Source organism: Mixophyes fleayi, chromosome 6 (genome assembly GCF_038048845.1).
Source record: "Mixophyes fleayi isolate aMixFle1 chromosome 6, aMixFle1.hap1, whole genome shotgun sequence".
NCBI lineage: Eukaryota > Metazoa > Chordata > Amphibia > Anura > Limnodynastidae > Mixophyes > Mixophyes fleayi.
The window spans coordinates 140,905,659-140,915,827 of NC_134407.1; the positions used below are offsets into that span (position 1 = coordinate 140,905,659).

A 10,169-nucleotide genomic window follows, 5' to 3' on the forward strand; every position below is an offset into this window, starting at 1 on the left:
ATGGAGAAAGACAGTTTGGTTTCTGTCTCTCTAGGCCCCCCTCCACTTGTATAAAATACAAAAAAATCCAGCCGTTATAGACTGTACAATATTAATTGACATGGAGAAAGCCAGTTTGGTTTCTGTCTCTCTAGGCCCCCCTCCACTTGTATAAAATACTAATAAATTCAGCCGTTATATACTGTACAATATAAATTGAAATGGACAAAGGCAGTTTGGTATCTGTCTGCATCAGATCCTCTCTCCACTAGGAGTAAAATAGAAAACTATTCAGCCGTTATATAATCTAGAATATAAATAGAAATTGAGAAAGGCAATTTGGTATCTGTCTGCATCATAATCATCAACATCATCATTAGCGCCCTCGTTGCCTACACAAATCTCCCCCTCATCCTCTTCTAATACCAAAGTGGCATCCTCAATTTGGGTATCACCGGCTACACTCGGGCTATTAAGGCACACATCAGCAGAATGCTCACGATTAGACATCCCACTGTTGGATGGACTCTCCACAGGGATTGTTGTCATTTGTGAATCAGAGCAAATATTCTCCTGTAATGCCTCACTGTTATCTTGCAGCTCGGCTTTGACGCGTAACAGTAGTTGTGCACCAATTGTAGGCTGGGTAACTTTTTGGGATCTGCCACTAATAGCCAAAGGTAAAGGCCTCATTCTCTCTTTGCCACTGCGTGTGTAGAATGGCATGCTTGCAATTTTTTTTTTATCGTCACTTAACTTTTGCTCAGTTAAACTTCTTTTTCGCTTCAATAGAGTAAATTTTTTTTTGGTTTTTGTTTTTTGCACTAATTTGAAAACACTCTGTTGTTTGACATCGCCTTGGCCAGATGACGTACTGGGAACACTAACATCAGGACTGGTGACAGAACCTGGTTGCTCATTCAGATCATATGTGGACTGCTTTGAATCCATTCTGAGCGCAAACCACTGGGGAGTGCTAAAAAATATTTAGTAGATACTGCTGACAGATATGACTTTTGACAGCCAGAAATATTAATGCACAATTAGGGAGGACACCCCAAAAGCACTGAGGAGTGCTTAAAATTATTTAGTAGATACTGCTGACAGATATGACTTTTGACAGCCAGAAATATTAATGCACAATTAGGGAGGACACCCCAAAAGCACTGAGGAGTGCTAAAAATTATTTAGTAGATACTGCTGACAGATATGACTTTTGACAGCCAGAAATATTTATGCACAATTATGGGGGACACCCCAAAAGCGCTGGGGAGTGCCAAATATGAAGAAAAAATAATAATCCTCTATCCTCCTCTCTGCACTAGCGATTTTGGTTAGAGCAATTGCAAGAACAATATTGTATTCTCTGTTCCTGCTCTAATTAGCCTATGACTACACCCTGCTCTCTCCCTCTGTCAAATGGCGATGGATTGCTGTGGAGGCAGGTATTTATAAAGTTGAAGTATCGCGAGAACCGAGCCCCGAGATCCGACGACGTCACAATGACGTTCGGCCTCGATTTGGATTCGGAATGGGCGGGAGAGTACCGAGCTGCTCAGCTCGGTACTCGGATACCCAAAGTTCGGGTGGGTTCGGTTCTCGGAGAACCGGACCCGCCCATCTCTACTTGTTATAAGTGTTTATAAAGATTTAAAAAAAAAAAAAGATTTCTTGAGGGAGAAGTGACAGTTGGGAGTGGTTGCCGGGGGTGACAGGGAGAGAGGAGTGTGATACTCAGGACCGCTGAGAGAGATCCCTGTGTCTGGATAGACAGAGAGAAAAAATAGGGACAGGATGAAAATCGGACAAAGTGATGTATAAGCAGATTAAAAGCATACTTGCCAACTCTCCCGGAATGTCCAGGAGACTCCCGCATTTTGGGTGAGTCTCACGGACTCCCGGGAGAGTATGGCAATCCCTAGGAAGTGGACAGAATTTGGTCCACAATGCCACGATTCTCCGCAAAACGTGGCATTTGGCTCCGTCACTGATGTAAAATGACGCGTTTGCATCATTACGACACAGTGGGACGGGTCCAAAATGATTTTTGGCGCCCCACCCCCCTCATGCCCACCTCCCCCGGAAGGTTCCCGGAAGACAACTCCATAAAGTTGGTAAGTATTAAAAGTGAAGAAAGTATAAGAAGAGAAGAAGTAAAAAGGAAAGTGCTGAAAATAAATAAGCAGTATAGAGATCTGTGAATACACAACAGTGACTGAGCTATGTACTGAGGACAGTGTGAGAGGAGAGAGACAAGTTGGAGTTGTACAGTAACGGTTCAGCAGACACAGGGCAGTATAACTCCCACCATTACATCACTGACACTGAAAACATCAGCAGTTACTTAGACACATGTTACTGATCCCTATATACCTGAACTGCCTACTAAAAAGAATCCGTTTTTCAGACAAAATACAGAAATAGTGTTTTTCTAAAATCTTCTTGTGAAGGTCTAGAACCACTTAATAAAGTGACTATTTATAAAGTACGGGATAAAAAAAGAAATTTATGGGCCCCAACCACGTGCACCACTTCTATAAATAGTTATTGAAATATTTGATGTAGGTCTTAAAGTTGTATTGAGAATTAAGTTATATATTAATGTTAAGTAATTATATATATATATATATATATATATATATATGTGTGTGTGAAGATTAATAATTTATTCTGGCAGAACCATCAATAGACATAGAATTCCAATAAGATATCAGTGATATTAGTATGGCGAATTTAAAGGTTTGTCAATTGTAAATAATTTTAAAGTGATAAGATATTGTTTGAAGATAATTGTGTGCTTCTAAAATAAATATCAAAAAAATTCTTAATAATAAAAGGAAATTAGTTCAGAATTCACTTGTGTCATTTTAAATGTATGGGGATAAATCTCCTTACCTCTCTGGTGCATAGAAAATCTGAAGTGTTGAAACCAGAAAGAAAACTATCTAATACTGGTAAGGTGCAATTTTAAAGTATTACTCTAAATAACACCACATGGGGTATTACAAGCATATTTTTGGCGTCACGAACAGGATTCCAGAGTCCAAAGTTAGGAGGAATCCAGAGTACAGATAATGTCACAAGAACGGCAAGAAATGGAGGAATCATCTGGAGCAAGTGACAGCGGTCCCAGGCCCAGAGCTCCACAGACGTCTCCACTTAATTTCATAACATTGCCCCACTACTTTGGTGTTCCCTGGTTACCCACCTATTCTTGGGATCTTCGTGATGCGGACCACAACAACCTAATTGAATTAAAGAGCAAGATATGATCTATGATTCGCTTATTATTGGACAACTCAAAGGCTCTGCTTTGAGAGAAGTTACCTCCTGGCCCTCAGGAGAAAAGAAAAATGTAGAGCAAATTGTACAACGATTGGCAAAAACATTTGAGGTCAGTACCATTTCGGAACTCAAGATGAAGTTCTATGCACAGAAGCAGCTACTCGGGTAAACGCTTCGAGACTACGCACTGGACCTGCAAGAGGCTTTACGGGCTATACAAGCAGTAGATAAAGATGAAGTAAAGGATCTGGAGGAGACCCTGGTGAATCAGTTTATTGACGGGGTGAATAATAATAATGTTAAGACACAATTAAGACTACTTCGAATGCAATTACCAGAACATATTTTTTGGGATTTCAAAGAGGCCGCTATTCAGATGGTGGGATCCCATCTGGTACGGGAGATACTGGTCCCAGAAATGCCAGGTTACAAGAAATTCAAGAATCCTGGGAAGTCCATAGTTCAAAGAATCCAAACTTCATCCGTTGATCCACTTTAAGTACTAAAGTCCCACATTAAGGAGTTAACCACTGGAATGGCGGAGATGTGTCGGGAGATTCGTAACCTCAAGTGTCAGCCGAATCCTCCAGTAGCGGAACCTAGGTGGCGAATAGAGAAGGGCCACCAGTGATTGGTGGGAGCCTACACAGAGAAATGAAAGGAGAGCTTCTGACCATTTCGATCTCCAAAGATGACCCATCTGCCACCGGTGCAACAGGACCAGCCATATAGAACAAAATTGCCATCAAAGTGAGCAATTAAATGATGAGGCCTCGATGGAGGAAGACCGGTGGCAACGATACGCCTATCCGAGATCCTACACCATTGGGAGGAGCAAGAAATTATGTCTGCACGTAGCACTTGGCCACACCTACTGGCTAGCAATGGTCAATCGATTACACATTGTGGCTACTGGAAGGCCGACATGCAGATAGGAAAGAGCACTTTACTCCACCAGGGATTTGTTATTACCAATGTTCAGGAAAGTGATGTACCTCCAGTAATCATTGGAATGAACATTCTTCAAAATTGTCCAGAAGAGTTAATAGAAGCCCTCAAGAGTAAATCCAAGACAATGGTGCAGCCCGCGAAGCCAGCCTTTCAGCATACTGTTCGGCTCCTACAGGGTTATCAAAAGTTCGCTGGTCCCCATATAAAGGTTTTGGGCACTGTCAAATGGTTTAATGTACATAAGGGCTATGGATTTATAAACAGGAATAACACCAAGGAAAATGTGTTTGTACACCAGACTGCCATTAAGAAGAACAACCCACAGAAGTATCTTCGCAGTGTGGGAGATGAAGAGACTGTAGAGTTTGATGTGATAGAAGGGAGGAAATGTGCTGAGACAACTAATGTAACTGGTCCTGGTGGTACTCCAGTCCAAGGCAGCAAACATGCAACGGATCGCAGCTATTATAGACATTATTCATAGCGCAAAGAAGATCCTCCACGAAACTATCAGCAAAACTACCAAAAAAGTGAAACCAATGGAGAGAAGTCAGAAGATATTGGAAGTGTGCCAGAGGCAGAGTGTTCTAAGCTGGAAAACACTTACCGGAAATGTCCCTATTCACCATACCACTTAAAGAGACCATATGGATATAGACCGCAGTATCCTAATGCCACTTTAGTACAGAGTGAAGTGAAGATAGGGAGCAAAGTGCTAAAAAGAAAAAAACAATGGCACAGTAAATTGGACTATCAGTGGGAACCAATTACATACTGATATATCTAGAGAAGGGGGAGCTGTCTACCGTGTGTCAAGGGAAGATGATCTTTGGGAAAGCTTGGTCCACAGGGATCAACTTAAGTTGTGTCCAATGCAACCTACTTGTAACCCAGAAGCACATGAAGCCCAAGTGAAGAGTTCAACCTTTGTGGAAAACCTGAGGTTCCTAATGATCCACTGAATCTCATGCTGAGCATGTATTGGCTGATTGTGGCTACTTCAGAAAGTCCTGAGCAGATGGAACACTTAGAGACTGTTGTCCGAAATAGAGTGGAAGATGAGATCTCTGATATCCCTTCTTTGCGACGTTCAAAAAGGAGCACAAAAGGAGTTCCACCCCTTAGGTATAGACACTAGTATGTTAAATCATGAAGACTGTGAGCAATGTTGTGTTATATAATTACGTGAAAAATGTCTCAATCAAACTGTAATATGCAAATATTTAATGAGAAAAGTGAATGTGTGTAAAAAAAAACCAAAAAAAACTGTTCAGGTAATTTCTAGTGCGTGCAGACACAAATGTTTTAAGTGGGGAAGTATGTGATACCCCAAAACCTGAGTATCCTGAGGTTTATCTATATGTAAATATGTGTGTGTACTCATGGCTATGTTCATGTACCTGCCTGTTTAGATGTGGTTACATTTGTTACTTGTTATAAGTGTTTATAAAGATTTAAAAAAAAAAAAAAAAGATTTCTTGAGGTAGAAGTGACAGTTGGGAGTGGTTGGTGGTTGCCGGGGGTGACAGGGAGAGAGGAGTGTGATACTCAGGACCCTGAGAGAGATCCCTGTGTCTAGATAGACTGAGAGAGAAAAATAGGGACAGAATGAAAATCGGACAAAGTGATATATAAGCAGATTAAAAGTGGAGAAAGTATAAGAAGAGAAGAAGTAAAAAGGAAAGTACTGAAAATAAATAAGCAGTATAGAGATCTGTGAATACACAACAGAGACTGAGCTATGTACTGAGGACAGTGTGAGAGGAGAGAGACAAGTTGGAGTTGTACAGTAACGGTTCAGCAGACACAGTGCAGTATAACTCCCACCATTACATCACTGCAACTGAAAACAACAACAGTTACTTAGACACATGTTACTGATCCCTATAGACTTGAACTGCTTACTAAAAAGAATCAGTTTTTCAGACAAAATACAGAAATAGTGTTTTTCTAAAATCTTCTTGTGAAGGTCTACAACCACTTAATAAAGTGACTATTTATAAAGTACAATGGGATAAAAGAAGAAATTTATGGGCCCCAACCACGTGCACCACATCTACAAATAGTTATTGAAATATTTGATGTAGGTCTTAAAGTTGTATTGAGAAATTAAGTTATATATTAATGTTAGGTAAATATATATATATATATATATATATATATATATATATATATATATATATATTGTGGAAAGAGCCCGCTACTGCAGAAGCACATGTGAACAACTTCTTCCTTTTTATGTAGTTTTATTGTCAAGATGGTAAATGTTTTGACACCGTACAGATTTCACAGCAATTCTTGGAGACCCTAAACGCTAGCTAGACATAGCTCAGCTCTCTCAAGACCAGCCAGCTTCCCCAGCGTTGGTCTCCCTGAACAATGAAACAAGCAGGGTTTTATACCTGACACTCCTCCCACAGGCCTAGCTTGATGGGCGGGTGACACACCCACCTTCCTTTTAAGAGGAAACTCCCATCAGTGCTTCTGTTTGCACTAACAGACACACCCTGTCTGTTTGCTGTGGGGAAGGAGCTTCCAAACCATGTAAGTTAAACAAACTTAAACTATTGTTTGTTACACATAAGTCATCAATCTAGGTGAATTACTGCACAAATGTTTTACTCTACTTCCATGCTTTCTCTGCATATTGCCAGCTAAATGCCTCCCTTTGTTACAATATATATATATATATATATATATATATATATATATGTGTGTGAAGATTAATAATTTATTCTGGCAGAAACATTTATAGACATAGAATTCCAATAAGATATCAGTGTTATTAGTATGGCGAATTTAAAGGTTTGTCAATTGTAAATAGTTTTAAAGTGATAAGATATTGTTTGAAGATAATTGTGTGCTTCTAAACTAAATATCAGAAAAATTCTTAATAATAAAAGGAAATCAGTTCAGAATTCACTTGTGTCATTTTAAATCTATGGGGATAAATCTCCTTACCTCTCTGGTGCATAGAAAATCTGAAGTGTTGAAACCAGAAAGAGAACTATCTAATACTGGTAAGGTGCAATTGTAATCTATTACTCTAAATAATACCACACCAGTGGCGCACGCAGGGGGGTTTTTGGGGTCTCCAGAAACCCCCCCCTCCGCTAACTAAGTGCCCACCATATTGGCACTGTCCTATACAGCAGCCGCGGCGCTGTCAAAGAAGCGTCCGCGGCGGTGCTGTATTGTATGCAGCACCGCTGCAGACGCTTCTTTGACAGCGCCGCGGCTGCTGTATAGGACAGCGCTGCCGAAACGGGGGGGTCAGGAGGGGAAACCAGCCCCCCCTGACAATCCTGCGTGCGCCCCTGCACACGTGGTATTACACAAGGAGGAAAGTGTGTATACGCCTAACTTCTTCAAGTCATATTCTGCCGGAATAAAGACAGACTAAAGATTGTACTAATTAGAAAAGTGAGGGATACTACAGAGTGTCACCATTTAAAAGAGATTTATTCCCAAAATCAAACTTGAACCCCTACAATCTATTTTGCACGCAGCAGCTAGATTGATTTTCCTTGCAAACCGTTCTTCCTCTGCTGAGCCACTCTCAGTCTCTACATTGGCTGCCTGTATTTTAATGAATCCCATATAAAATTGTATAACATACAAGGTCATCAACAATATTGCACTGACATACATCTCCTCACTTGTCTCAAAATATCTCCCGACTCGACACCTCCGTTCTGCACAAGATCTGCGTCTCTCTTCCACTCTCATCACATCCTCCCATTACAAGACTTTTTTTGGGCGGCACCCACTTTGTGGAATTCCCTGCCTCGTACAGTAGACTTACCACTAGTTTTCAAACCTTCAAGCGTTCTCTGAAAACCCACCTCTTCGGACAAGCTTATGAGATTCCTCAACCAGCATCTTAATCTCCCTAGGTTACCCTATTACCACCATCTACACAGCTAACACAAAACAACAACCCTCTGACCAACATTGCTGTGCGACTGATCACACAGCCCACTCAATAATTTTACCTTTGCATTCTAGCTTGTCCAATGTGCAATATGTTGTAGCACATGCCCTTGTGTTTCAAACTCACATTGTCCCATAGATTGTAAGCTTGCAAGCAGGGTTCTCTTACCTCTCTGTCTGTATGTATTACCCAGTATTGTTTTATTAATGTTTGTTCCCAAGTGTAAAGCGATACGGAATTTGCTGGCACTATATAAATAAATGTTGATGATTATGATGATGATGATAATAATAGGCAAAGTTAAGGAAAACTGACATCGGCGACTTTATTATGGAGTCTTTTCTACCATAGTCTACTGTTTTTGGGACAGAGAAGTGGAGAGACATTTGCTTGTCAATAATTTCCTCATAAAACCACTAAAATGCATTTTATTGCTAAATATGCCTATGTTGATATATAATATTTTAAGTTAGTGGATATGTGTTGAATTTAGAATGTACTATTGCTAGACATTATTACAGTTGGAGAATAATTGCAAGTAACCATTTAAGGTAGAGGTACCACTTGGCTAGGGTAAGAAAGGTTAAGTTATTGCATTTTATTCTTGTACATTCACTATAGTTCATCTGTTTTAAAGGGATACTTTTAAAATACAGTTTATGTAAGAGATATTCTAGTATGGTATATATAAAGTATAATTAGACATGAAAATCCTTTAAGAACACGCGCCCAATCAATAAAAGTGCCGGTGTTGCTTTCAAAGACCAATTTGCCTATTGCTGTCTCTTTCTGTGTGTGCCTGTGGTTTTGATAGTAGGGGCCTTGATCTCCCTCTGATGTTGCTTGTCAATAACACAACCAACCAAGAGCCTACTGCGCTCAGACCAAGGTGGAGGCACTGCGCTAACTGAGAATAGAAGTAAAGGAAACACCACAGGTCAAAATACACTTTACATAGACACCCAGCTGATCTACGGGATAGGGGGTGCTAAATATAAATATATATATATATATATATATATATATATAAACAGACATAGGTCCTCTGCACTCACCATGTACAGACTGGGGTGCAAGAGGGGGTTGCCCACATTGTATAGACAAGAAAACAGGGATACTCTGCACTCTCCAAACACATAATTAATGCTATATCAAGTACTGTTCTATATTAAAAACAGGGAATGTTAGTTCCACATATTGCAATATATGTTTAAGCTGACCAACTCACGCCAAAGTCTTAGCTTAAACATATATTGCAATATGTGGAACTAACATTCCCTGTTTTTAATTTAGAACAGTAATTGATATAGCATTAATTATGTGTTTGGAGAGTGCAGAGTATCCCTGTTTTCATATATATATATATATATATATATATATATATATATATATATATATATATATATATATACAAATATATATATATAATGCAGGCAAAATATGCGCAGACTGACAATATATTGCAAGGTAGATATATTGCAGGAAAGTGCAGGAGACAGATACCTTGCAGTGGAATATTGCAGTGTGTATCCAGTAGTTTCCAGATGAATGGAGTGCAGAGATCACAGAGAGGGATTTGATCCTGCATCAGAGTTTATATAGCCTGTGATCCAGCATGCACAAGTTCAGGTAGGAGACGGTGACGTTCACCACCACTCCATAACTGCACACTGCCAGGAATGATGAGTCATTGTTCTGTGCTGATGTATGCTCGGTAATTTTAGCAGAGTTTGAAAGAGTTCTTTTTCACTCTGACCAAAATTAATGATTTGGCCAGATTAAATTTTTGATCATTCCTTAGGGTCCAGAGTCTCCCCTGCAACCCACTCCCATGCTAGCTCATGTGGATCCTTGGTTGGAAGGTTGTGGTTATTGATCAATTGGTTTAAGGTGGATATAAGACCTTTTAATGAAGGGGAGTCGCGACACACAAATTCCAGAGTGGAACATTAATCCGAGGGAAGCGAAATTTGTAGGAACTGAAACCTAAAGGTTGTCAAGGCAATAGGGTTTCTGGGAT

At 39.9% G+C, this 10,169-nt stretch overlaps 1 pseudogene; it reads left to right on the top strand.

Moving 5' to 3' along the window:
* Positions 1 to 4,189: 4,189 nt before the first annotated feature.
* LOC142095356 (Y-box-binding protein 1-like) lies at positions 4,190 to 4,993 on the top strand (annotated as a pseudogene).
* Positions 4,994 to 10,169: the final 5,176 nt, after the last annotated feature.